Here is a 21,898-nt window from a genome sequence, read left to right as displayed (position 1 = left end):
ATATACAGACAATATGCATATTCCTCAAGTACAATACCCATTTAATGTACCTCCCTGACTTTAATTTTAAAACTTTGGCAATGGCACAATAATGTTGTTAATAATGTACCAGCCAGCACAAGGTATTTAGAAAGGCAGGGTGGATGGCAGTAGTTGTGTTTATGTTTTGTAAAAAGGTATTTTGGATGGACATTGTGTTTGGATTGTTGACCAGCTTATACACAAATGGGTGACCCTGGCATGAAGTCTTCATTAAGCCAGCCATAAAAATAAGTACATACCTGGGTGTCCAAAGCCTGGGAGCAAGGCAGGACTAAAAGAGTCTAAAGAAATTTAATTGTAATCTCTTTTATCTACAACTTTATATTTTTTATATTTATATATTTTTATATTTTATATTTTTCCCCAGAGTATGTATTTTTTAGGGAACACTTTAGAAAGGTCTACCATCACATAAAGTGGTGTTGCTCTGTGTAAAAAAGGTGGCGATAGCCCTGTTTTCCTGGAATTACTCAAATGGTCTCAGTTGCCATATAGTTGTTTGAATTAAACACCAAATAGTTAACCTGGTCAGGCTTTCAAGAGGGAGTTATTTTGATGAAAGAAATCATATCTGATTGGTCTTTGGCAGCTTTTTATATACAATTAGTGGGTCCCTTACACTCAGCCCTTCTTAGGAACTAGGGGCATTGATTGCTCAAACACAAAGGGACTTATTAGAGGGGAGATCCGTGCAACCTCACTGAAAAAAGGGTAGCTCAGCCTCACAGGAACTGAAAGTCCATTAGGAACCAAAAAAGGATACTGCCTCCATCTCTTCCTCATCTCTTTTTGGAGCTACCTAGCCTCTCATCATTTATTTCCTCTGGAATTCTCTGCTTACTAATTGGCTGCCCAAAGTGAGAATTTCATCACTTTTATTTCTGTACCCACCATTATGACTAACTTCATCCTGAATCTGAATTTTAATTCATTCCATTTTAAATCCCCATGGGAGAATTTGATTGGGTTGGTATGGTGAGGTCCAATCAGCTGTACCCAAGATGAGTCAGGGATCAGAAAACATGGAGGGCTGGCCCTTGCAGGTGACAGATGGGGCAGAGAGAAAATGATACATATTTCCAGAGTATTTTCTTAACTGATAATAGCAGATGGCTCTTTGCTACTTGGGTTTTGTTTTTTTTTAACCAATATGCAAATTCCTTAAGGGTAAGGAACTTCTTCTCATCTTTATCTTTACACCATTCTTACCTCAGTACCTCATATATAGAAGATGTTCAACAAGTAAAAACATAAAGCTGGCCGTGTCCATATCTAGTCATACATAACTCTAATAGTTCCTACCAGGATGGCTATAACCCATCTCAGGGTTGAGGCAGGAAGAAGAGGGTGAGTCAGAGGAGCCAGCACTCCTTAGTGCTTCTTTCCAGCACTGCTTGGGTTAGTGATAGCTTTCAGGCTTTGTCCATTTCCCAAGGGGCAATCATAATGTAGAGTGCTTTATACATCATTATCCCATTTATCCACCATTATAACCCTGTGATAAAACCAGAACTCAGAAGGTAAGTAACTTACTCAAGGTCAAAAAGCTCCAAAGTACTGTTGACAGATCTAACCCTAAATCTGTAGCCCAGCCCTCTTAAGCATTGTACTTCCTCCTTTGTTATGAAGGGTTGGGAATGAGGCTGAGAGATGAGGCTAAGAGGAGAGATGTTGGTTGGGCCAATGCCAATTTTGTGAACTAAACAAAATTGTTCTGTACTAACAATTTTTGAAAGCTTTTTGAACATGGCCTTGGGCCTTTCTTTCACAGCTCTGACGTTTCCTAAACCTCTTCTTAACTGAGTCATTCCAGGCTAAGCTGCAGGATTTAAGTATTTCGACAATACACAAAAAGTTCTCAGAATTTCACTCCTTTACCTTTAAGCTGGGTCAGAATGTATCCTGCAGCTTTCTGCTTTCAAGTCCTGGAAAACATTCTGGGACAAGACCTGGGTCAGAGCTGCCATTCTGTACTGTGCTTTGCACAGTGAGGGCTGAAATAAAGGCTGCCTTCCACTCACCAAAGCCTGGCCCCACAGGAAGACAGGCCATACTGAACTCATGTCCTAGGGCACCCAGTGGGGTCACTGCAGGCTGGAGGCAGCCTAGGATAGATATAACGTCATCTCAAATTCCTCCTGCTTTAGGTTTTTAGTATGACTTGTGATAATGTCATTTCTGGGTAATATCTCTACCAGGGGTGTCCAACCTGTGGTCCACAGGTCACATACAACCCAGGATGGCTGTGAATGTGGCCCAACACAAAACCATAAATTTACTTAAAATATTATAAGAGTTTTTGTAATCACGTGTCACAGTGTATTTAATGTGTGGCCAAAGACAACTCTTCTTTCAGAGATGCCCAAAGTTTGGTCACCCCTGCTGGCAAGAGGAATTCAAATTCTGTAAGTCATTCCGAAGGGAGAGAGGGGTTGATATCAGTGACTGGAACTGGATTTCCACAGGTTAGTGGAAGGGTGGGGTCTCCTCCTTATCACTTCCTAGCTTGTCTCCCACCTGTCTACCCAAAGCCCTTAATCCAAGGGCCAGAAGGCAATCTTAACAGTTTGGGGAATGGGGAAGAAAAAACCTGAAATTTAGCAAAATGACTATACAAAAACCCAGCTTAGAGCAGGCCAATATTTATTCCAAGAAAGGCAGGAATTGCCTTAGAGCTCTTCCCTTCTGGATAAACTGAGAGATCCTTCACCCCAAACCATAGGACATTCTGTGTGTAGCTTAGGTGTTACAATGTATGTATGATCTCTTTACTCTTGTTTCTAAGTACTGTTAAGTAGGGTAACTTGCTGCCATGATTTTAATTATGTATGTTTGCTCATCCTAAAATATACACACCTTGGAATATATTTAGAACTGAATTGGGATTGGAAAAAAAACAACAGAAGAGTTATGATGAGTTTCCAGATCTCTCTTCTGCCTTACCCCAGGTTCATTCAATACCTGGAGATTTTACTGAATGGGAGTACCCTAGGCAGTAAAACACAGGTTAAAAACAATCGGTCTAGAGGGACAGTCTGGGTGGGTTCAGATTTCATCTCTGCCTTTCAGTAGCTGTATAATCTTAAACAAATTTCTTAAACAGTCTAAACCTTATTTTCCTCATCTGTAAAATAGGGATAATAAAAGTTGCTTCTCCATAGCCTCTTTGTAAGGTTCAGTGAGATGATGCATGTGAGTTGGTGAGCACAGAGCCGAAAACATATCACTCATAATGCTGGCTCTTCTTCTCTTGTCTCAAGATGTGAACCTAAATTCTGGTAGAGAATTTGTTGAAATTTCATGACATTTTTTGTTTCCTTTTGTTGGAGGCTCCCTCATCCCTCCATGTGAGTGCCATCAGAATGTGATCTTTGTGCCCAAAATGTCATCTGTGTCACTACTCTCACCAGAAAGAAGTTCCATTGACCAAAATGGTCACTTGGCCCATAAGCATGCTTAACCACCTTGTTCTTCAGGTCTCAGGGGTGCAATGCAAGACCAGTGAGCTTGTTAAACAAGAGTGCAAAGCTTGAAGGAACCAGATGTCTGTTGGATCTACTTTAGTTGCAAAGTTGTGTGGAATATGAAATGCTGAAAACTCAGGACACTGGTATAACAGAATGGTCATGACAGCAAGTTTTTCATTCTTACACCCAATTGCTTCTACCTCTGGGCATAATAAAACTTCTCAGTGGCTTCTTTTTATCTGAAAAGGTAATAGAGCATAGTCAGTGTGTGTACAGACTTTGGGATGAGGCAGCCTAGGGTTGGCTGCTGCTAGCTGAGGGGATCCAGGCAAGTTATTGACTCTCCACACCCTTCAGTTTTCTCCTCTACAAAACAGACATATCAGTAGCATCTATCTGTCTCACTTGGTTTGAGGATTAATTGAGACAATGAATGTAAAGTGCCTGGCACAAAGTAAGCACTCAATAAGTATACTTTATCACCAGCAGCAGCATCATAATTATGACCTGTATCTTGGTGTTGCTGAGATTATGATATAAGATCTATAAAGCATCCGCCTTTTTACCAGAATTGGCACTCAGTAAATGGTGGATGTTATCATGTCTTTATTGTGAATATCAACTCTAAAATCTAATCCCCCTTTTCAAAGCTCTCCAAGAGCTTGTCCCATGCTATAATGTCTTTGTTTCCTCCCTACTCCCCACCCTATGGCTATGAAAGGATAGGAAGGGATGATTTCCTATGGCAGACACTGCTGGCTGCCACACCAACTGCTAGTCCCCCTTCTTCCTTGTGCTTAGTTAGCCCCAGGAGAGGAATCACGATGGGTGCAAGCCAGTTATGGCAGTTCCATTTACCTTTAACTATTTTAGGGGAAGGCATGTGATTGAGCTCTGGCCAATGATATATAAAGGGTAAGTCTTCCAATACAATGACAAAGGAGTATGAGGTGAGCCTCACATTGGTCCCTGACCTATTTCTTTCTACCTTAGGTACTGTCTAGTGTCATGTGAGGATGTAATGCTTGGAGCTGCAGCTGACATTTTGCAACCATGCTGTTACCAGGATGAGGACAAAAGTCAACATGTATAAAATGGCAGAACAGGAAAATAGAATGAGTGTGGATTCTTAAGGACATTGCTAAGCTGCTAAATTGAATGTTGGGCTGCTTGCCTCCAAAGCTTTTTTTCAGTACACAAAAACTCTTCTTATAGTTTGACTTATAGTTAATCTGGTTTTTTGTACTTTACTGATATGCTCTTTTTCTGTTTTGAAAATGACTGCTATTCAAATTCTGACAAGATATAAAGACATTTAATCTCCATTTTCTTCCTCCACATTTGGGTAATCAAACATCTTTAAATAAATTCCACACTCACCATTATAGTGAAACTGCTCTTGAAAAGGTCACCTCTTGACCTCTTCAAGGTCCTCTTCAAATGACCTCTTGATTGATGTGTCCAACAGGTTCTACTGATTTTGCATCCTGCTCAATCTCTACTTCACTGGACAGCTCTTTCTTATTCTTAAAGTTAGTCCCCCTCTTGGTGGGAGTACTGCTCTTTCTACCATTCTGTTCCCTCCTTCGTGGTCTCTTCTCTTTCTGCTCCTTAACTGCATATAATCCCTAACTCTCTGCCCTTTGTTACATTAAACTTTTTTCCTAAAAGCTTTCTCCACTTCCAAGACTTTGATTACTACTCATGGGTCCCAGTGATCCCCATATCCACATCTCCAGTGCAAATCTTCCCTCAGCACCAGATTCACCATCTTCTCTGTGAACAGGGCATGTCTACTTGTAAATCCCAGAGGACCATCAACACCATATTTATAAAGTGAACTATGTCCCCTGAAAATTACTTCTCTCCTATAATACTCATCATCACTCACACTAGCCCTCAGCTGGAAACCTCAGTTATCCTAAACAATTCCTCTCTCCCAACCTCCAAGTAATCAACAAGTATAAATTGTCTCTATTCTCATGAGTCTGCTACAGCTTCCCCACATCCATGGCCACTGCCTGCATTCATCATCTCTATAGCGCAGAAGGCTCTCATGCACCTTCTACCTCTTCTTTTTTTAATGATATGCATTGCTGTTAGGGTGAATTTTTTAAAGATGAATTGAATTGTATCACTGGATTTAAAATTTGCCAAAGAGGTAGATGTGTGTGTGTGTGGGGGGGCAGGGCGGTGGTTATTAGCCTGTCAAATAAAGTGCACACTTCCTAACATGGCACAGAAGACCTTCTAGTCACTTTAAGTACAGGCTAGAAATTGTGCTTCATTTCCTACCATCTTCCTTCCCACCTTCCCTGCATCCTGTGCTTGAGCTCCTGGGGAACTCCTCTTTCCCTCAACTACTCTCTCAGATTTGATGCTTGACCTCCTACTCCCTAGCATTCTAAACTCCCAGCATCCTCCATTCCTCAAATCAAAATGCACTTCTTCCTCAAAGCATTCTTTGAGTCTAACACTAGACCAAAGTTTCTCAGTCTTGGCACTATTGACATTTGGGGCTGGATAATTCTGTGTTGTGAGGACTGTCCTGGCTATTGCAGGATGTTTAGAAGCATCTGCCAGTCACCCTCTTCCCCCGGTTGCAACAACCAAAAATGTGTCCACATGTTGCCAAATGTCTCCTGGGATGGGCAGAATTGTCTCTGGTTGAAACCATTGAAGTCTTCTGATCATCTCATAGCTTTGTGTTCTTCCCTGATGATAACACCCATGGCTCATTTTTTTCACATGTTTTTAGGTTTTATTTACTTGTTTTGAGAGAGAGGGGAAGGGAGGGAGAAAGAGAGGGAAATAAATATTGATGTGTGAGATATACATTAATTGTTTGCCTCTTGAGCGCCCCCAACTGGGGACCTGGCCTGCAACCCAGGCATGTCCCTGAATCTGCAGCCCTTTGGTTCACAGGCCAGCACTCAATCCACTGAGCCACACCAGCCAGGCCATGGTACATTTTTGAAGTGACTTGTCTAATAGTCTCATCTGTTCCAACAGACTATTATCTCCAATAGGGCATCTTCCCAGGTCTGGCACCCAGTATGCATACATTCTAGTGTCACAAAAGAGTGAGATCCACAGTGAGAACAATGTCTGACATCTGCATAGTATCCAGTCCAGTACTAGCATGGGATAGGGCTCCATAAATATTTGTTCAATGAAGGAAAGATTGATCCTATTCAAACACTTCTTCCTCTGTGAAACTTTTATTAATTATCTTAGTCCAGGTTAGTCTTTTCTTCTCTTTACCCCATAATATTTTGTGCATAGCCTTGTCTTCAAGCATAATTACATTGGATAATAATTACAATCAATTTGTTAATAAATGTTTGTGGAAATTAAATCATGCTCTATCTTCAGGCCTCTCTCTAGAAACAGAAAAACTACATCCCGTCTGGTGACCAGGAATGTTATCATGGTCTACCCTTCCCTTGTACTGGCCCTGGCTGCCACACCTGCCACACATGTATACCCATCCATTTTCCTCAACTGACTTCACAGAGGAGAAATGTCTCAGAGCGGCTGAGAACTAAGAACCCACTTTCATTGCACGCTGCCATGTTGCCTTGCTCTTCCCTGACTGTGCACCCAGCCTTGGCACTGGATTCTGAGATGTCTTAATAGCATCTTAATAGCACAATGTGATGTCGCTCAGAGCATCTCCCAGGAATGGGAGACCCACTTTGGCATTGTGCCCAGCACCTGATGATTTGAAGTGCAAGAGCCTACAGAGGTCTTCACAGTAAAAAAGGGCCGTGACACTATTTTTTTTTTAATTTAAAAAAACCTTAAAATTTTCCCTGGCTGGGTGGCTTAGTTGCTTGGAACATCATCCCATGCACCAAAAGGTTGAGAGTTTAATTCTGTCAGGTGTGCATGGGAGGCAACCAACCAATGTTTTTCTTCCACATCCATGTTTCTCTCTCTCTAAAATCAATTTAAAAATCCTTGGGGGAGGATTAAAGAAGAAAAAAAGAACTTTAAATTTTATTTTTCAATTACAGTTTACATCCAGTATTATTTTGCATTAGTTTCAGGTGGAGATGTGATACTATTAAAGTGAACAAACATTCAAACTGGTTTTTTGAAGAAGAGTTCAGTACTCAGAGAAGAGCTGTGTAGCTGTTTGTGCCCAGTAGGTGGGTCACATGCATCCTTTACACAAAGGCACGTGGGGAGAAGATGCTGAAGTTAATATTTATATTTGGTATGCAACACTCCACATAAATAAGCCCAGTGTTTAGTTTGAGGTTTACTCTGTTTAAACAGCTAGGCCAGGTGCAGACACACATGCTAGACCTTTGAACTCTGTGCGTTGCAATCCAGATGTTTGGTGCGCTCTCCTACCATCTTCCAGGGGAAGCCTTGGACAATAGACTTGGCCCCAAGCCCACTTTCCTTGCCAGAGTCAAGAAACAGTAGCAGCTGCAGCCTTGCTAGTGCTGAGGGATCAACCACTGGGGAGTTGAGCCAGCCAGGAGGGGAAATGAGGAGCAGGAAGGAGGTCATGACACTGACCGTGCTTAGCCCCTACCTACATTTTGATTACTTAGAGGTATTCTGCACCAGAAAAAAATATTAGGCTTTTAATGACAGTCCTGACAAACATGATCTGTATGACCAAAGGGGTCTCAAAAGCAACTGCTATCATTTATTAACAGAGGATTTGCCAAATTGCCTGGTTCTTCTAGGATTTTCCTAGTCCCACACTTTGCCTCAAAAGTGTGCACAGAGTAAAGGATTTGAACTTTTTGAATTTAATGCAAAGCACATATGTTGTTTGGGTTTTGTTTGTTTTTAGGGTTACAAAATATGTAATATAAAAAAGATCCACATAGCAATAAAATGATAATGTAAACACAAACCCTCCAAGGGTAAAGCATATTTCTAATGAAAGGAAATAGCCACCTTTGGTTTAACCACAAAATAAAAATGATGCAGAGGAGCTGGTACGTTCACATATTGTGGAATACTATTGTTTACTGCTCTACAACTGAGTATTTTTGAGGCATCTCTTAAAATGGGAGCTTTCAAAATGAAGCAGCTCCTGGCATAGTGAAGAGGATGTTGACTTGACAACTTGAATTTCCATCTTGATTGTTGACCCCCAGCTTCCTGACTTCCAGCCACAATGTCATCCAAAATGTTCTTGTCAAGGGTACCAGTGACCTTCTAATTGCTAAATCCAAAGGACACTTTCAGTCTACTTCTGACCTAACCTGTCTTTAGTAGAAGACATACTTGCCCACTCTTTCCTCTTAGAAATCCTTCCACCTGTGCTTCCCATAACACCAGACGCTCAGGGCTACTCCCAGCTTTCCCCCTCACTCCTTCTCAGACCCTCTCTAGGCAGCTCTCTTTCTCGACAACAGCTATGAGAAGCTGCTGTGGGCTGAAGTCAGGGGAGGCTTTGTGAACATATTCTTACCAACTCTTTCTAGCAGCCCTAGGAAGTAAGATTTAATAGTTCCACTTTACAAACAAGGAAAGTAAGGCTCTGAATGATGAAGGGATTCTCACCCAGGTCATACTGTTAGCAAGTGGCAGAATTAGGATTCCCATCCACATCCATTTGAATTTAGAGCCAGGTTCTCAGGTATTTCATTGTAATTTCTCTTCTTCAGAGGAAGAAGAATGATCTCTGGAGATCTGTGTGGCCCCTTTTTCTTCTTTCTGCCCCTGTCCCTGACAGATTCTATTCCCTGATGAGGCTCTCATCCCTCCTCTCATGCACCTCTCTGATATCTTCAGCCAAAATCTATCATCTGATCCTCAAATCCATCTGTTTCCAAGTTATCTCTACTTGTGTGTAACACCATCACCTTGTCAGCTCCCCCACTATCAGTCCATTCCTGATGACTGACCAAAAGTATGAATGCTTAAGGAGAGGGCATGTGGCCCAATTCTGCCAGTCAGACACGATGGGGGAGACTGCTAGGAATATCTAGAAGAGCTTTTTCTCCTTCTTAAAAAGATACATTAAAGATAGTTTTATTTCGGCCTCTAGATGTTGTGATATTGGAGTGGTGACAACCATTTGCACCACTGAGGGTTAAGTGAATGCAATAAGTGAAAGAACTTGGATCCTTAATGACAAGCTACTTGTATCTTATCTGGAGCAGGGCCTTCATATTATGTTAAATAATAATTTTTTTCATTGTCTTATGGGTTTTTATTTTGTAGTTGGTCTTCCTTTCAGTCAAAAGCCTCCTAAGTGACACATCCAATTCATCATATTCACACCTCAATTCAATAACTCCTCTTCTAAACAGCCTCCCCTTCTATGACTCTGTATCTGTTAATGTTACCGTGATTGACTCAGAAACCTGGGCACCATTCTTGACTCGTTCCTTTGCCTCCCCACTGCCCAAGGTCCAATCATGAATTAAGTCCAAGAGAGTCTACCATTGGAAATCTCTTGTTCTTTTTTTTCATGAACACTCTCCTTATTCTTTGCAGTTCTTTGCCACTTTTACTGGTTTTTTGCCCCTATTCTCATTCTGACCCCAGCCACCACCATCTACATTGCTCCCAAAGATATTTTAAAAACTCAATGATAATCCCGCAACTACCCTGATTAAACTGTGTCTATAAGCTACCTTTATCTTCAAGACAAAATTTGATGGATCCTAATGGTTTGTAAGCTGCTTTAAGACAGAGTTTACCTCTCCAGCCTCTTCCCTCCACCACTCCACAAATACACTAAGTTCCAGCCCACCGATATCCTTGTGGTCTACCAGCTACTGCTCCTTACTGTTACTGCAGGTGTGGTGCCCTGTGCCAGGGATGCCCTCACTGATTAGTCTCCCTAGACAATCCTGGCTGACCAGTACTTTCCAATGCACCTTGGTTTGCCTCTAGTATGACATAGCAGGCGTAGATTTCAAGCATGCCAGAAATATCTTTCCTTATTTTTGTCTCCCTCCCCTTGATTTTTATTTTGAATTTCTTTCTCATTGTCAGTTTGGTGCTTCCAGTTTCTCCAGCGTTGTATCTAAGTTCTAGTCTCTAGTGTCAGCTTGCTGAGGGCAGTGTCTGTCTGGTGTCAGAGCATCTCTTCATCACAGGTTGCCATAGGATTGGTTTCCTTTTCATGGCTCCTTCAAGTCCAGGGATCATCTTGACAACACCCATTCCATGCTGGGGCCCTGGAATCTCTGCAAGGCAATAGCGTCTTTTTTTTTTTTTTTTTTTTTTTTTTAGATTTTATTTATTTTTAGAGAGAAGGGAAGGGAAGGAGAAAGAGAGGGAGTGAAACATCAATGTGTGGTTGTGTTTTGTGCCACTCTACTGGGGTCCTGGCCCACAACCCAGACGTGCCCTGACTGGCATAGAACCAGTGACCCTTTGGTTTGCAGGTCCATGCTGAATTCACTTAGCTACACCAGCCAGGGCATCTCATTACTCTTGCTTTGAGGTCTTGCTACCCTCCTTGGGCCCTATTTGCTGACAGACCACTCTGCTCTCTGCTCCCCAGCCCCTCCTTTTCAGTACCTCCTTGCCTTCTCACTGCCCCTGCCAGCAGCTGGGAAGACTTTTCTTGTTCAGAAAAAGCACTCCCTTCCACTTCCTTCTTCCAAACATTTGTCTGTCCTCCACTTTCCCTAAGGAGAGGTTAAGGTGATGGAACACAAGAGGCAAAGACTGAGAGGACTTTTTGATTTCATTCTAAAATGTTTCTTCCTTAAGACAGAGAACAGACCCAGTAAACTGCTTGGGAAAGAGAACAATACAGGGACACAAAAGAACATAGAGGGATGGCTGCCATCCCCTGACCCTCAAGGCCCTCTCCACCCTGCTATCACTATCTGCTTATGTGCCCATTTCTCCCAGACTGCATTCTAATGGCCAAGGCCTGTGGTGTTCTTTATCTTAGTGTCGTCAGCACCTGGTATCTGGCACATAGTCAGTGCCCCACAAATAGCTCTCAAAATTAAAAATAAAAGTAAGAAAATAATGGACTTTGACCTGAATTCAAGGAGACATCAATGAATACTGCCAAAACTGCCTTTCCTACCCTGCCTTGTGTAGCTCAGTGGATTGAGTACTGGTCTGCAAACCAAAAGGTTACTGGTTCAATTCCCAATCAGTGCACAAATCTGGGTTGCAGGCCAAGTACCCAGTAGGGGGCACTTGAGCGGTAACCACACATTAATGTTTCTCTCCCTTTCTCCTTCCCTTCCTCTCTTTCTCCCTCCCTTCCTCGCTTTCTAAATAAATAAGTAAAATAAAATAAAAATCCTGTCTTCCTAGTTTTATGACCTTAGGCAATAGGAGGGAAGGTTCCCAAGATGACAGGAGGGACACAGTGATCCTCAGAGTTCTGTCATTTGTCCATTCTCCTCTTCCTAGCCTTCCCAGGTTCTGGCTCAATTTTAGCATCTCCTCTCACTCTTCAAGTGGCCCAACCTTCTATATTAGATGCCCCTGCAAATTCATTTTGCATGTACACAGATTTTTGCTCTTAGCCCTCCAGGTGGACCCCCTCCTTCTCTCTAATTAATAATTTTTTAGGATTCTTGAGTTCCAGAAATTCAGTATGTTATTAAGTACAAAGAACTTGAAATTATGGTTCCACCCCACCCTGACTGTGGGATGTTGGACAACTATCTGAGTCTCAGTTTCCTTATGTGAAAAATAGGAAAAACTAACTTTATTACATTTTTTAGAGAATGGGCTCAGGAGCCCAGGTCTCCTGGGTTTAAATCCCAGACCTGTCACTTTCAAAATATGTAGCTCAGGGCAAGTAACATTTTTTGTCCTATTTTCCTTATTTATCAAAGAGACCTCATTATAGAACCTACCTCACAGGGTTGGTTATTGTTAGCATTCATTGAATTGAAACACTTAAAGTGTTTAGCACTTTGCCAAAGTAAACATTCCATATATATAGGTTATTATTCCACAGGCAATGTGTCTAGCTATACACAAAGTGGGGAATATGTGTATTAATTTGCTTGGACTGCCATAACAAAATACCACAGACTAGATGGCTTAAACAACAGAAATCTATTGTCTCACAGTTGTAAAGGCCGGAAGTCTAAGATCAAAGTGTCAGCAGGGTCAGTTTCTCCGAAGGCCTCTCTCCTTGGCATGCAGATGGCCACCTCCTTGCTGTGTCCTCACATGGCCTTTCCTCTGTGCACGTATAGCCTGGTTTCTCTTCCTCTTCTTATAAAGCCACAGTCAGATTGGATTAGGACCCATTTTAGCGGCCTAATTTTAGCTTAGTCACCACTTTATAGGCTCTATCTCCAAATATATTCACATTCTGAGTAACTGGGGGTTAGGCCTTAATCAATTTAAGGGGGAATTCAGTCCATGACAACATTAGATGTTCCTATAGGTGAGCCTCTTTCTTAATCTAACTCCTAATTAATGAATCCCAGGATGGTTGGGTTCTAGGGATTCTGTTTGTAGTAATAGTAGAAAGAATCTGGAATCAGAAAAGCAGGTTTTGAGCTCAGTTTTTAAGCCCGAGCTTCAAGCCTGCTCAGAGTTCTATGACCTTGGGCCAGTCACCTGCCCTGCTGGAGCCTCAGAAACTGTCCTCTTCCTGAGGAGGATATGGTCACTTAAAGCAATTGTGGCTGTGAAGATCATGGGCAACAAGTGTGTGAAAGCATTCCATAATCTCCACACCCCTGAGTTTTTGCCTCTGAACTCAAAGGATTAAACTAGATGAATTGTCTTGCCTCTCCTTTCCATCCTCCGCATGTCTATGACTCTGATTCTAAGGGTGGAAATTCAAGTATCAAGAACCAGCTACTAGGTAAGGAATTTCTGGGCTCAAGGCATCAATAGGTATTGTTGAGTCAATGAAAGAAATCATGCTATTATAGGAACCCTCCCCAACTCTTGTATATTCCTAAGGCCCAAACTGGAGCAATGCCCAAGTGTATCATTCATTCCCTGTGTTCTGCCATATGTGGTGTGTCTACTTTGGCAAGAACTCACAGTACTATGGACTTATAAACTAGGTGTGTGAGAGCCAGCAAACCTCCCTATCTTTAAGAAGACCCTGGGATACTGTGTCAGAAAGGACCCCTTCAACTTCCCTATCTGCTCACCTTTCTCAGGCACTCTCCAAAACTGGCTGATTCCTTTTCAATAACAGTGTGCTTTAGAAGCAGCATAGTGAAGAGAGATATTAGGGATGAAGTTGGGAAGTCAGATGCTGAGAATGTATTCAGATTTTGACCCTGATTCTGGGCAAATGACTTCACTTACTCAGTTTCCTCATCTATCAAATAGAGTAGGGTAACAATGGGTTTTACTCACTGAGTCATTTGGGGTAACATGTGTAAAAATGCTTCATTCATTCTATAAATAATTTTTTGTGTTTCTATGATGAGTAGGAATGTTTACTATACTGCTGTATTTACTAGAGATGTAGAATGGCACAAAATCACTGTCCTGATAGAAATTAAATTCTACTGGAAAATTCAGGCAAAAATAGTAATAATAATAATACATCACGAAATCCCAGGTCTTGATAAGAATATAAAGAAAAGTAAAGTAGGATAAGGAATGGCACTGAGTAGGGGTGATTCAACATAAAATGTCTTAGTCAGGAAGTTCTTCCCTGAAGAGGGGGTAGGTTAACAGATGCTTGGATGAGGAGAGAGACGTGGTCATGAGAATTTCTGGGGGAGAACAGGTGGAAAGGCCCTAGGAATGGTCAGGCTTGGCAGAACATCACCCAAGGTCAGTGTGCCTGGAGTTGACTAGTGGATCCTGAAACTGAGGGTCAAGATTCTGAATTTTTTTTCCCCAATTTTTTTATTTAATTATTTTTCAAGTACAGTTTTCTGTCTGAAGATTCTGAATTTTAATCTAAGTGTTATGAGAAGTTGTTAGAGGATTTCAATCAGGGGGGTGACTTTGTCATATACATCTTAAAAGGACCCTGTGACTGTATGAAGAAGATATTTTAAAGAATCATAGTAATAAGAAAACTGATGGCCAAATATTTCCAGCTCTCCAACTCCAGGGAATATGGTGGGCTACACTTTCTGTTGCCGAGTGGGGACATGTAACTTTGACCAATGATCTATGAGCAGAAGTCACAAGTGCCACTTCCAAGCAGTTAACTCTCAATGTGAAGCAATCCCAAGCTCCTGCTTCTTGTGTCCCAGTTACCAACAATATTCAGGTGGAGTCTGCTCCTTCAGCCTGAGTGTCATGGGGAGGAGGAATGGGACAGAGCTGTAGCTGGTCTGCAGTGAACATATCACTTCAGTGAGAATTCAGCCTCTTCAAGGAAAATCATGAAGATTTGGGAGTCATAACCATAACACAATCTGAAATCTTCTATCAGGTTCAAGGAGCAGGAGAAGCGGGGAGGCCAGTGAGGAGACTGGAAGATGATCCTCACCTGGAATGGAGTGACAGCAACAGAGATGAAAAGAAGAGGTCAGATTCAGCATACACGTGTATAGTGAAGGTCAAAAACAAAAGATCTGCTAATGAACTAGATGTAGGGTATAAGGGAAAGTGAAGAGCCGTGGACTCCAAGATTCTTGACCTAAGGACTGAAAAGAACACTTAGAAAAGCACAGAATTACCCACAGTGCTGGAAACTACAAAATGCTAGCTCTGTGGTTATTACTATTAAGAGAACAGGCAATATAGAATGTAAAGTCTTGGGGACATCTTCATCCAAAATAATTAAAAGCCATATTTATTAAAGTGTGCTTTATATACAGTAAAATTTCCTCTTTGTGGCATATAGGTCCAAATTTTGACAAATCCATTTTGTCTTGTAATCACCTCCAAAATCAACATGTAAATTCGTCCATCATCTCTCGAAAGTCCCTTCTGCTGCTCCTTCTTTTGTAGTCAAAGCCTCTCTCCACCACCCCTCTCCCCTAGAAACCTCTGATCTGTTCTCCATCCCTATAGTTGTGCCTTTTCTAGAATGTCACATAAGTGGAATCACAGACTCTGTGACCTTTTAAGAGTGTCTTCTCTCAGTTAAGATAATGAATTTGAGACTAATGTGTGTTGCACATGTCAATAGTTTTCTCCTTTTTCTTCCATGGGGTAGATGGCCCAATTGTTGTCTATCATTCACCAGCAGAAGGCCACTGGGTTCTTTCCAGCCTTTGGTGATTATAAATAAAATAAAAATATCTAAATACAGGTTTTTCTGTAAACATATGTCTTTATTTCTCTTTGTAAATTTCTAGAAGTGGGACTGCTGGCTCATGTGATAAGTATATGTTGAACTTTACAAGAAATGACCAAACCATTTTCCCAGAGGAACTGTACAATATTGCACTCCCACTAGCACTGTGGGTGGGTGACTCCACATCCTTCCCAGTACCTGGTGTTTTTAGGATTTTTTAAAAAAGATTTTATTTATTTACTTTTAGAGAGAGGTGAAGGGAGGGAGAAGGAGAGGGAGGGAAACATCAATGTGCAAGAAGCACATGGATCAGTTGCCTGTTGCACACCCCCAGCTGGGCACCTGGCTCACAATCCCAGGTGCCCTGACTGGGAATCAAACCAGCAACCTTTCAGTTCACAGGCTGGCATTCAGTGCAATGAGCCACACCAGTCAGGGCAGGATGTTTTAATTTAAGCCATTCCAAAGTGCAGTGATATCTCATTGTGGTCTTAATCTGTATTTCCCTAATGAATAATGATGTTGAGCACATTTTCATGTGCTTATTAACTATTAATATATCTCTTTTTTGTGAACAGTCTACTTAAATCTTTTGGTCATGTTTTCCTTAGATTGCTTGTCTTCTTATATTTTAGATATGATTCCTTTATCAGATTTGTATAAATATTTTACAAATATTTTCTATTAGTTTTCACTTCTCTTTTTCATTTTTTTAACAGTGTCCTCCAAAGAGCAGAATTTTCTCATTTTGATGAAGTCCAAGCTACCAACTTTTTCTCTTTTAGACCATGGTTTTGATTGTTTAAATCTTTGTTCACCTAAGGCTACGGAGGTTTTCTTCTATATTTTTTTTCTAGAAGTTCCATAGTTTTAGGCTTTACATTCAGGTCTGTAATCTCTATTTTGAATTAATTTTTTTAATGGTGTGAGGTATAACCCAGGACAATTTTGACGGGTGGTATTTCCCACTGTGCAAGAAGCGGATCAATAAAACTTCACATCTCTGATAAGCATGTGCACAAGTGGCTTTGCAGCTGGTTGCAAAACCTGGTTAACATTCAAACCCAGATGGTCAAGGAAGCTCCACCTCTCTTTGGCTCCAGGGCTGCTTCTTTATAAATGACTTCTATCTTTACTATCACTCTGCAGAAGCCTCCAGTGGCACTAACACAAACCTGAGTCTCAGTGATACTAGCACAAGACAGATTCTTACTTTTTTATTTTTAAATCATTTTTATTTTTCAGTTATAGTTAACATACATTATTAGTTTCAAAAATACACCCCAGTGATTAGAAATTACATAATTTACCAAGTGATAATCCTGATAAATCTCCCACCCATCTGACATCATATATAACTATGTCATTATGGACTATATTTCCTATGCTGTACTTCACATCCCCATGACTATTCTGTAACAACCAACTTGTACTTCTTAATCCCTTCACCTTTTTTACCTATTCCCCAATCCCCTTCCCACCTGGCACCCCTCAAAATGTTCTCTGTATCTATGAGTCTATTCCTTTGTTCATTTATTTTGATTTTCAGATTTGTTGATATATATTTATTGCCATTTTATTGTTCATATTTTCTCCTCCTCCTCATCTTCCACCATCATCTTCTTCTTTTTCTTCTTCAAGAAGAACCCTTAACATTTCATAGAATACTAGTTTGGTGGTAATGAACTTTTTAAATTTTTTCTCATCCGGGAAGCTCTTTATATGTCCTTTGATTCTAAATGATAGCTTGCTAGATAGAGTTATCCTGATTGTAGGTCCTTGCTTTTCATCACATTGAATATTTCTTGCCACTCCCTCCTGGCCTGCAAGTTTCTGTTGACCCCATAAGCTGACAGTCGTATGGAAGTTCCCTTGTTGGTAACTAACTACATTTTTCTTGCTGCTTTTAAAATTCCCTTTTTTCCTTTAACCTTTTGCATTTTTACTATGATGTGTTTTGTACAGGCCTCTTTGGGTTCATTATGCTGGGGATCTCTGTGCTTCTGGACTTATGTGTCTATTTCCCTCATCAGGTTAGGGAAAGTTTCTGTCATTATTTTTTCAAATAGGTTTTTAATTTCTTGCTCTTTCTCTTCTTCTGGCAGCCCCATGATGTGAATGTTGGTATGCTTAAAGTTGCCCCAAAGGCTCCTTACAGTATCCCCATTTCTTTGGATTATTTTTTTCTTTTTGCTATTCTGATGGGGTCTTTTTTGCTTTTTTATATTCCAAATCACTGTTTGATTCTTGGCTTTATCCACTCTATTATTGATCCCCTGTAAGTTATTCTTCATTTTAGTTAGTGTATCCTTCATTTCTAACTAGTCCTTTGTTACGCTGTTGAGGTTTTCACTTACAAACAGTGTTCTGAACTCTGCATCTAGGAGATTGCTTTTTCTGGAGGTTTGTTCTGTTCTTTTATTTGGGCCATGTTTCTTTGTCTCCTCATTTTCACAGCCTCCCTATGTTTGTTTGTGTGTATTAGGTAGAGCTTGCTGTGTCTCCCTGGCTTGATAGAGTGGCCTAATATAGTAGGTATCCTGTAGAGTCCATAGCACAGCCTCCCCAATCACCAAAGCTGGGCACTTTAGTTGTGTCCCACCATGTGGGCTGTGTACAACCTCCTCTTACAGTTCAGTCTTGATTACTATTGGCATGTCAGTGAGAGGATTTACCCCCAGGACGATCAACTGCAAGGACTGGCTTCAACCATGGACCATGGACCTCTCACCACCCTGGAGTATTAGCTATGCAGAAGCCCAGCCCATGGAGCAGGGCTTATTTCAGTGGGGCTTTGGCACCTGCTTAGTCCACCCCTTGAGCGTATCTCTTGTGGAGGTGGTTGAGTGGTGAAGCTTCAATGTGGTGTGAAGCTGTCCACAAGGTATGCGGACTCTGGAGCCTCACAGGAGGTACAGATCAAGGTCAGCTGCTATCTGTGTTCTGCCCAGGAACACCCAGCATGAGCTACAAAGTGGTATGCAGATCGCTGCTACTTGTGCTGGGCTTATATGTGCCCAGGTGAGGCCAAACTATAAACCTAGGCCAGCTGCTGCTCGTGCTGGACCTAGGGCCACTTAGTGAGAGATCTGGGGCACTCTGAGGTCAGATGCTGCTTGTTTGAGAGATTTTAGGAAAATCTGAAGCATGAGCCAAGACAGCCCATTTATATGGAAAAGCCATTGGAAACAGCTTGTGGTGGGGAACAAGTTGGGTAGGGACAAGCCTGATTCTTTAAGTGAAATGACCTAGATTCTCCCCAATTCCTTAGATACTCCAGGAAACAATGTTTAAGAAACAATGTTCTCTCTTAAACTACTGAACTAACATTCAGTACAAAGCAGGGCATTAAATCTTAGCAATTAGACTCAAAATCTTAAAGATTCCTGGTTACTGTCCTTTTTGAGTGGCTTTTTTAGTCACCATATGATAATATTTTCACCTTCCTCTTCCCCTCAATAACACTGGTTCTAATATTTAATTAAAATCATTTAGATCTTGGTTACTTAAAACTTAAAGAATAAAATTGGTAAGGCGAAAGAATGTGATGAAGTCCACACAGAATTATCAATGTGTTGATAATATCCAATTGAGTACAACTTAAGAAAGGCAACTACCATCTACTATTGTCATCACTCCATTAAAAACAAGGCATTTAAATTACCCAACCATCTTGGGGGCTCTCTGTCTGTCTGTCTGTCTGTCTCTCATGCCTGTTCCTTTCCCCAGCCCTTTCTTTCTCCAGACACATTCTCTCTGGAGCACCTGCACCTTTCCCAATTTCCTTAATCCAGGCTGATTCTTTGCCTTCCCTTCTCCTAAGTTCCAAGAACCATACTTTCACCTCTGTAATTTGTTTCCTGAGTTCACACAGCTCCGCTGGTTCCTTTCTTCTATGGCTCACTTCTTCTACCTCTGTGACTTTCTAAATAAACTTTAACTTGTATTTGAAAAAAATATATATATATAATTTAAAAAATTACCCAACCCTTGAAGAAAAGAAAAAATATGGAAGGATATAATCTCCAAATACAAGTATTTCCCAAGAATCAACTGTGGGTAATTTACTTGAATGTAGGAAAGTATTTATACATTTATCCATTAGTTTTCTCAATTTGTGCAGATTGGTACAAACCCCACCCCAAACTACATTTTGACACTCAGACCAAAAGAAAATGTAACTCGGATGCTTGGTTAAGCCTTGAGCTATTTGGATAAAGCTTTTTACTTGTTAACTTTATTGGGTTTTCCTAAAGTTCAAATCCAGGTCTTAGTGAGCATTTCTGTTTTCTGCCTGGGAGTAGTACTTGCAAATTTAAAGTCAGGAGGAAGTTGAGTTGATAATGATCCACACCCTTATTTTGGAAGTCACCAGTAGATTTTGCTTTCTTGAGTAAAATAAAAGAGGGAAGCTCATGCAAGCTGCACTTCCTGGTCCATTTCTCTGGCCAATATAAAGGTCCTCTCATGACCTCCTTACTGTAAAAGGGCTGCATTCTCCCAGCATCTCATTCATTAAGGCAGACCACAGAAAGTCCAAAGTAGACAAATATTCTTGGGAAACTCATCAATGGTGTGAAGAAAAAAGTGGTGTTGTAATAAATCATAAATTTCTAACTGGGCAGTCATACCCTAGGGCTATAACTTCTTAAGTGAAAGGTTTTTAAACCAGCCCTATCAATTTATTGTTCTGGAGCATCTAGATTAACACACCTTTGAAAAGTCAGAATACCCCTCAAGAATATATAATTTTAACTATCTTGTAATCCAATCCACATCTTGCTTTCTCTCACTTCCATGTAATCTTTCGTATATTCTCACCTTAATTCTAAATGCATAAAAGAAACTGTAAACTGTTATTCCCCAGAGAATTTGAGATCTTGCTTTGAGCAACTGCTGTCATTTTGGGCTCAAATAAAGTCATAAAAATTCTCTACAGGTTTAGATGTTTCTTACTGACACAATGGCTTCCATGCATTCAGGATCAAGACTGAAGTCCCAGCTAAGCCTACCCTCCCATACAGGATATAGTCTGAATCTACCTCTTCAGCTTTATATCTCCTCTCCTTCAGGGCTCTGGTTACAGCTACTTGCCTTCAGCTCTTCCCAAAACACCACATCTGGAAGCAATCTTCCCTTCACTTCTCCTATGTGATCTTAACTTTTCCAAGGATCCCTCCATCCCTTACAACCCTGTTGACTTTTTAGCAATTGCTACAATCATAATTAATTGTGTAAAGTTTGGCTTCTCAACTAGAATGTTGACTTCAAAAGAATAGGAATCAAGTGTGTCTTGTTTATCCGATCTTCCAGTACCTAAAATGGGGCATTGCACCTAGATGCTACTCAATAAAATGCTATTGTATTTTTAAATTTTATTGATTACACTATTGCAATTGTCCCAATTTTCCCCCTTTATCTCCCCTTCACCCAGTTTCTCCCAACTCCTGAAGGCAATCTTCATACCACTATTTATGTATATGGGTCATAAGTATAAGTTCTTTGGCTATTCCGTTTCCTATAATGTACTTTACAACCCCATGGCTATTCTGTAACCACATATTAATCCCCTTACCTCTTACCCATTTCTCCACACCCCCCTCCCAACCATCAAAACACTCTCTGAATCCATGATTCTGTCTCTGTTCTTCTTGTTTGCTTAATTTGTTTTTTAGATTCAATTGTTGCTAGATACTGTATTTTTAGAACTATAAGACACACTGAACCATAAGATGTACCTAGGTTTTATAGGAGGAAAATAGAAAAAAATTTTTGAAGCAAAAAATGTGGTCAAATATTTAATAACCTGTGACCCCGCTCCACCACTGCACTCCACACACAGCAAGCCAGGTAAGCTACATTTGGACTATAAGATGCATCACCTTTCCTCCCCAATTTGGGGGGAAGGTGTGTCTTATAGTCTGAAAAAATATGGTATGTATTCCTTGCCATTTTATTGTTCGTACTTTTGATCTTCTTCTTTTCCTCAAATAACCACCTTTAACATTTCATATAATAATGGTTTGGTGATGATGAACTCCTTCAGTTTTTTTCTTGTCTCTCAAGCTCCTTATCTGCTCATCAATTCTAAATGATATCTTTGCTGGGTAGAGGAATGTTAGCTGTAGCTCCCTGCTTTTCATGACTTCGAATATTTCTTGCCAATTCCTTCTAACTTGCAACATTTCTTTTGAGAAATCAGCTGATAGTTTTACAGAAATTTCCCTGTGGAAAAGTTATTTTC

The sequence above is a fragment of the Sturnira hondurensis genome, unplaced genomic scaffold, assembly GCF_014824575.4.
Source record: "Sturnira hondurensis isolate 20B ecotype Veracruz unplaced genomic scaffold, ASM1482457v3 Scaffold0002840, whole genome shotgun sequence".
NCBI lineage: Eukaryota > Metazoa > Chordata > Mammalia > Chiroptera > Phyllostomidae > Sturnira > Sturnira hondurensis.
This window is presented reverse-complemented; position numbering follows the sequence as displayed.